This window comes from Eleutherodactylus coqui, chromosome 2, assembly GCF_035609145.1.
Source record: "Eleutherodactylus coqui strain aEleCoq1 chromosome 2, aEleCoq1.hap1, whole genome shotgun sequence".
NCBI lineage: Eukaryota > Metazoa > Chordata > Amphibia > Anura > Eleutherodactylidae > Eleutherodactylus > Eleutherodactylus coqui.
This window is the reverse complement of record NC_089838.1, coordinates 83,514,280-83,522,200: the sequence shown is the minus strand read 5'-3', so window position 1 is coordinate 83,522,200 and position 7,921 is coordinate 83,514,280.

Below are 7,921 nucleotides of genomic sequence, written 5' to 3'. Positions count from 1 at the left end.
GAATTCACAAGTTAACCCTGCAACATTACACAACAGTTGCACTATGAGATAGCAAAAAACATGTGATATATGATAACTTTACAATGTAATCTGAATACTTAAAGGGGTTTTCCAGGGAAATACTATTGATGAGCTATCAATAGGGTAGGTCATCACTAGTTGATCAGCCAGGGTCTGTTGCTCGAGACCCCGACTGATCAGCTGAGCGCCTGCATTCTGTCAGCACCGCAAATACACAGAGCTTGGTGCAAAAGCAGCGGAAGTCTCCGTGCTAACCTCCATGTAGTGGTCAGCGCTTGTAACTGCACGCACAGCTCTCATTGAAATCAATGGGACCCATGCCTGCAGTTACAAGCACTGGCCATTATAAGGAGGTCGGCATATAGGCTTCTGCTTCGACCTCTGTGTATTTTTTCACTGAGGCAGAAAATTGTCTGTAAATTAGTTTGTAGAAGCCCTTCACAGTTACAAACACCTAAAATAATATTTTATTGATACTAGTTAAAATCTTGGGCTGACAAAGACAAACTCACACAAAACACATCAAAAAACTTTCAACTCAACACCGTGTTATAGGCAGTAGGCGGCACTAACTGTCACCATAGCCGATTGAGGGTGATAGTGTTAGATTTGTCGCAATTGTCCAGTCATGCCAATTGGCAAGCACAGAATAAATGATGGACTGCAACCTCAAATCAATCAAGTAACCTGTTGAGTGGACAATATAAACAAAATCCCTGTTTTTCGTTTTGGTAGTAAATAATAATTATATTCCCAAACGTGGTGCTGCCTACTGCCTATAACACGGTGTTGAGTTGGAAGTTTTTTGATGTGTTTTGTGTGAGTTTGTCTTTGTCAGCCCAAGATTTTAACTAGTATCGACCTCTGTGTATTTGGAGTGGAAGTTTCCACGCCAACTTACCACGTAGTGGCTGGTGCTTCTAACTGTAGGCATGGCTCCCATTGATTTCAATGAGAGCCGTGCCTGCAGTTACAAGCGCCAGCCACTACATGGACGTTGTCACAAAAGCCTCCATGCCGAACTCCGTGTAGTATTTCACTGGAAAACCTTTTTAAAGAAATGTTGTCATCAGGTTCATCCTGCATGAATTATGGACAGCATAAACCCAGGATAGGGATTCCCATTACCCCTGCTTATGTGTTATTCTGAAACACTGCAGCATTTCAGAATAAATACACTTTGAAGTTAACTAAGAAGGCAGTGAAGAGGCACTAAAATCCTATAGGGAAAAAAATAAATTATGTTAAAATCAGATAAAAGCAGCAAAGATGGAGACAGAGACTTATTGCCAAGGAGAGTAAAACTAACCCTTAACTGTTCTTTAACTATATAAATAGTAAAAAGATTAATACTGAAAGTGTTGGCCCTTTAACAAATAATGTAGGAGAAATTTAAAAATCCCCGCCTCCTGAAAGGGCTGTGCTAATTGACTAAGCGCTCAGCCAATAGCAGCTAGTGCTTAGCTATTCATTCATGAATAGCACTATCTTAGCTATTCATGAAAGAATAGCTAAGCACTATCTGTAATTGGCTGAGCGCTCAGCCAATCAGCACAGCCCTTTCAGGAGGCGAGGAAATCCCCGCCTGCTAAAAGTGCTGGACAGCAGTGTCGGGGGGCTAGCCGGTGGACGCGTCTTTTTTTTACCACTTATTGATGCTTTTCAGGGAAGGGCTTATATTTCAAGCCCTTCCCCCGAAAATCATACTGCTGGGTTTGCTACAAACCACTGCTTTCAATGGGACCCGCAGCAGCACCTATCCCATTGAAAGCAATGGGATAGCATGCAGCACTTCTGCCACACCTGTCACAGCTGTGACAGCTGTGGCAGAGGATTCCTTCATCTTCATCCTTCAATGAAGGATGTTACAGCTGTTACAGCTGTGGCAGAGAAGAATGATTTGTCTTCTATATGTTCTCAATGGGGTCGGCGCTGCTGCCGCCAGCCCCATTGAGCGCATATAGAGAAGAGAACAGGAATCGCAGATCGCAGATAGGTGCGATCTGCGATTTCTGCTCTATAATTTATCGGACGAGCGCATAAAAAGCGCTCATGTGTCCGATACCATTGCAAAGCAATGGTTTTATAAAATCGCACATCACATGCGCATCAGCAGATCGCACGGAAAATCGCCCGTGTGACCGAGGCCTAAAAGCGAACAACAAACCAGCTACTCTAACACATTATGTTGCAAAAGTGCCAGAATAAGACTAATAAAATGTCACAAAAAATGCAAGTAATGTTAAAAAATACAATTATGGTTTTAGAAAAAGAATGTCAGGAAAAAGAAAATGAGTGAAGGAAGCTTTGGGGGTCTTTTGCCTCTGTGGCCTTTCTTTTTGCAAATGCAGCATGTTCTTAAGGGTCGGTGGCTTTTTTCAGACAGTTTGTGGTGTTTTTCTACCCATAGACTTCCATTGATTTTTTTTTGTCCACATATAACAGAAGAACAGATGTGTAAATGTGTATTGCATTTTTTGTAGCATTTTTTTCACATTAAAAATCCTTTGATTCAAAGAGGAATATATATGTCACATGAATTTGGACCTTATTTGTAATGTGAAAAACAAAGGTTTTAGTCTATTATTTTTTAGATTTTACTGCTATTAGTCTACTATCCTAAATTATTTTGCAAAAATACCACAGAAAATGTTTTTAAATGCTAAGAAAGCATGTAATTTTTATTTTTTTTTAAAGTTGTCGTAAACCAAACGTCAGGGAAAAAAACTGCGAAGGAAGCGTTAGTTTACCTTCACATATTTTTTGGGCATTTTTTTGTGAAATGAGGTACAACAAACAGCTGCTATTAGTCTACTATCCCAGAGTGTTAACCAAGACTTGCAAGGATTACAAGAAAATGGCGATTCCTAACGAAAGCCCAATGCATGTATTAAACTGCAAAATAATGATAACATGCAGGGGGGAAAAAACAAGAGTATATGACAAATTTCCCCCATGACCGCGCACAAAATAGGCGTGGGTACGAGAGAACACAGATGAAGTGTCATAGTAAGTAAGGGAATAAAACTAACCCAATATATACAATAATGTACAAATAATAAAGCTACACAAAAAGAATACCTAGAACCCCAGGAGTGAATGAGGAAACTCCATAAGAACTGTGCAAAATAGGTACAGGCATGAGGGTGATTGGACAAAACTCCAAGGACCCAAAAAATAAAAAATACTAACAATATAAATACATATATAAAAGAAGAAGGAACAATAGACCATTAACGTAAAAAAAGCAAAGTCTATTGGACACCATTTGGGAAAAGTTAAGTGCATGTGAAAAAGTGCACAAAGTGAGAAAAAAAATTAAGTGCAAAAAGTGAAAATAAGATACAAAAGAAAAAGTACAAAGATGACACCCAAATTACCAGCCACAAAAATATAAAAACAGAACCAAATGAAATAAACAGAACAAATATATAAAAAGAATGGCAGCATCTTTACAGAAAATTGCAAAAAATATATCAGCAAATACGGCTTCCAAAAGATCGTCCAAAAACTCCAGAGAAATAATGAAAATGTATGTAATCATGGAGAGGTCTTCGGAATATCTTCAGAACTATCCAGTAGACTACCAATAAGCATAAGGATATAGCAGCAGAAATCCTGGAACTCCAAAAGAGAACAATAATTAAAGAAAAGGAGAATAAACACACAAAAACAGTAAAGTGGGTCAGGTTCCAAATACAATAATAGAATATATGTATGTTGTAGAGGTGCACTATTGAGAATGGCCTGTAGGGGAAAAAAGACAGGCAGTCTGGTGCCTGAGACAAAGAAAAACACCCACAGGTGTGGTCAGGAAGTAGGATATAGGTGTGCATTCCTGCTACAGTCAGAGGTTAAGTGGACTGCAAGCCAGAGACAGGTCCACTGAGAGGGAGAGCCCGAAACAGATCCAGGGGGAGACCTGGACTGAAAGCAAGAGGTCTGGAGAGAGACCTGAACACTAAAGAGACTATTCGTGTGCCTCAGGAAAGTTGGGGTGAAACCTTCCTGAGGAAAGCAGAGTAAGTCCTGAGCTGAACACAACTGGGTGAAGCTGCCCTGGAGAGTGGGTGAGAACCACAGTTGGACTGTTTATTGAACTTTATGAAACAAAAGGACGTTTAAGTTTATTTACTGAAGTGCTGTACTGAAGCAAGATGATATTGCTGTGAAAGTGAAAATAAATAGGAATTTGGAGTGTAACTAGAGATGAGCGAACGCGTTCGTCCGAGCTTGATATTCGTGCGAATATTAGGGTGTTCGGGATGTTCGTTATTCGTAACGAACACCATGCGGTGTTCTGGTTACTTTCACTTCCTTCCCTGAGACGTTAGCGCGCTTTTCTGGCCAATTGAAAGACAGGGAAGGCATTACAACTTCCCCCTGCAACGTTTAAGCCCTATACCACCCCCCTGCTGTGAGTGGCTGGCGAGATCAGGTGTTCGCCTAATATAAAAGTCGGCCCCTCCCGCGGCTCGCCTCAGATGCGGTGTGAGTTAGATGAGGGACAGTGCTGTTTATACCGGAGCTGCTGTAGGGAAAGAATTGGTAGTTAGTGTAGGCTTCAAGACCCCCCAAAGGTCCTTATTAGGGCCACTGATAGCTGTGTGTTGGCTGCTGTTAGCAGTGCCATTTTTTTTTCCTCAAAATCGGCTCTGCAGAGCGTTGCACCTGGCATTAGGGACAGAAGTGCTGCATAGGCAGGGAGAGTGTTAGGAGTGAGTGTAGCCTTCAAGAACCTCAACGGTCCTTTCTAGGGCCATATTTATCCGTGTGCAGTACTGTCCAGGCTGCTGTTAGCTGTGCTGCATTTTTTTTTGGGCTTCTCAAAATCGCCTCTGCAGAGCATTCCACCCTCCATTGATACTGCAGGGAAAGAATTGTATAGGCAGGGCCACAACACAGTTATTATTCATAGAATATACGCAGTGCTGCCTTTTGGTGGAAAAAAACTGAAAACAAATCTATTTGTCCAGCCTCTGTCCGTCCTAAGGGCGGTGGACACGTGTGAGCTGCGTGAAGAACATTGCTAAATCATACGCACCCAGCTACGCTTTACTGCTGGCTTCGCCATTTGCTTTCCTTAATTGGGAAAAAAAATACCTGCTCTGCCAGAGTTATAATAACTCTGCTACCCTCACGTTCTGTGACACATAAGCAGGGACACAGCACAGTTATTAAACTTCTCATGTTCATTGAATATACGCAGTGCTGCCTGTTGGTGGGAAAAAACTGAAAACAAATCTATTTGTCCAGCCTCTGTCCGTCCTTACGCCTGTGGAGACGTGTGAGCTGCGTGAAAAACATTGCTAAATCATACGCACCCAGCTATGCTTTACTGCTGGCTTCGCCATTTGCTTTCCTTAATTGGGAAAAAAAATACCTGCTCTGCCAGAGTTATAATAACTCTGCTACCCTCACGTTCTGTGACACATAAGCAGGGACACAGCACAGTTATTAAACTTCTCATGTTCATTGAATATACGCAGTGCTGCCTGTTGGTGGGAAAAAACTGAAAACAAATCTATTTGTCCAGCCTCTGTCCGTCCTAACGCCTGTGGAGACGTGTGAGCTGCGTGAAAAACATTGCTAAATCATACGCACCCAGCTACGCTTTACTGCTGGCTTCGCCATTTGCTTTCCTTAATTGGGAAAAAAATACCTGCTCTCCAAGAGTTATAATAACTCTGCTACCCTCACGTTCTGTTTTACTTCTGGATCTGTATTCACTAATAAAGGATGATACATCAGCAATACCTTCTGTCTTTTGGCTGATCTCCCCTGGACCAGTGCTGCCTTCCAAATAACAACTTGCTTCCAGTTTACTTTGGCTCCTCAGTGTCCGGGACCTGGCAGGCGTGCACGGCGAGTATCTATTATCTTCCTCCACACCTATTTTATGGTGCATATTGCTTTGGTGCTGCTGTTTGGTTACTATTCACCCTCACGTTCTGTGACACATAAGCAGGGACACAGCACAGTTATTAAACTTAGATAATTCATTCACTAGAGGCAGTGGGGCCTTTCGTTTTCCAAAAAGGGCAAAAATTATATTTGGCCTGCAGTCTTGCGCCAATTTATTTCCTGCCTGTGAAATCAAATCACTGGTAATACAGCATGCTGAGGGGTAGGGGTAGGCCTAGAGGACGTGGACGCGGCCGAGGACGCGGAGGGCCAAGTCAGGGTGTGGGCACAGGCCAAGCTCCTGATCCAAGCGTGTCGCAGCCGACTGCTGCGCGATTAGGAGAGAGGCACGTTTCTGGCGTCCCCACATTCATCGCCCAATTAATGGGTCCACGCGGGAGACGGTTATTAGAAAATGAGCAGTGTGAGCAGGTCCTGTCCTGGATGGCAGAAAGTGCTTCGAGCAACCTATCGTCTACCCGCAGTTCTGCGCCGTCCACTGCTGCCAATCCGAATCCTCTGTCTGCTGCTCCTCCTTCCTCCCAGCCTCCTCACTCCACTACAATAACACCTGCTCAGGAGCGGGAGCACTCCCAGGAACTGTTCTCGGGCCCCTGCTTAGATTGGGCAGCAGCGGTTCCTCTCCCACCAGAGGAGTTTATCGTCACTGATGCCCAACCATTCGAAAGTTCCCGGGGTCCGGGGGAAGAGGCTGGGGACTTCCGCCAACTGTCTCAACAACTTTCTGTGGGTCAGGAGGACGATGACGATCAGACACAGTTGTCTTGCAGTGAGGTAGTAGTAAGGGCAGTAAGTCCCAGGGAGCAGCGCACAGAGGATTCGGAGGAAGAGCAGCAGGACGATGAGGTGACTGACCCCACCTGGTGTGCAACGCTTACTCAGGAGGACAGGTCTTCAGAGGGGGAGTCAAGGGCATCAGCAGGGCAGGTTGCAAGAGGCAGTGCGGTGTCCAGGGCCAGGGGTAGAGGCAGGGCCAGACCGAATAATCCACCAAGTGTTTCCCAAAGCGCCCCCTCGCGCCATGCCACCCTGCGGAGGCCGAGGTGCTCTAAGGTCTGGCAGTTTTTCACAGAGACGCCTGACGACCGACGAACAGTGGTGTGCAAACTTTGTCGCGCAAAGCTCAGCCGGGGAGCCAACACCAACAGCCTCACCACCACCAGCATGCGCAGGCATATGATGGCCAAGCACCCCACAAGGTGGGACAAAGGCCGTTCACCGCCTCCGGTTTGCACCCCTGCCTCTCCCCCTGTGCCCCAACCTGCCACTGAGATGCAACCCCCCTCTCAGGACACAGGCACTACCGCCTCATGGCCTGCACCCACACCCTCATCTCCGCTGTCCTCGGCCCCATCCAGCAGTGTAGTTCAGCGCACCGTTCAGCCGTCGCTTGCGCAAGTGTTCGAGCGCAAGCGCAAGTACGCCGCCACGCACCCGCACGCTCAAACGTTAACCGTCCGCATCGCAAAATTCATCAGCCTTGAGATGCTGCCGTATAGGGTTGTGGAAACTGAGTCCTTCAAAAGTATCATGGAGGCGGCGGCCCCGCGCTACTCAGTTCCCAGTCGCCACTACTTTTCCCGATGTGCCGTCCCAGCCCTGCACGACCACGTCTCCCGCAACATTGTGCGCGCCCTCACCAACGCGGTTACTGCCACGGTCCACTTAACTACGGACACGTGGACAAGCACAGGCGGGCAGGGCCACTACATCTCCCTGACGGCACATTGGGTGAATTTAGTGGAGGCTGGGACAGAGTCAGAGCCTGGGACCGCTCACGTCCTACCCACCCCCAGAATTGCGGGCCCCAGCTCGGTGCTGGTATCTGCGGAGGTGTATGCTTCCTCCACTAAAGCACCCTCCTCCTCCTCCTCCTCCTCTGTCTCGCAATCAAGATGTGTTAGCAGCAGCATGTCGCCAGCAGTCGGTGTCGCGCGGTGTGGCAGCACAGCGGTGGGCAAGCGTCAGCAGGCCG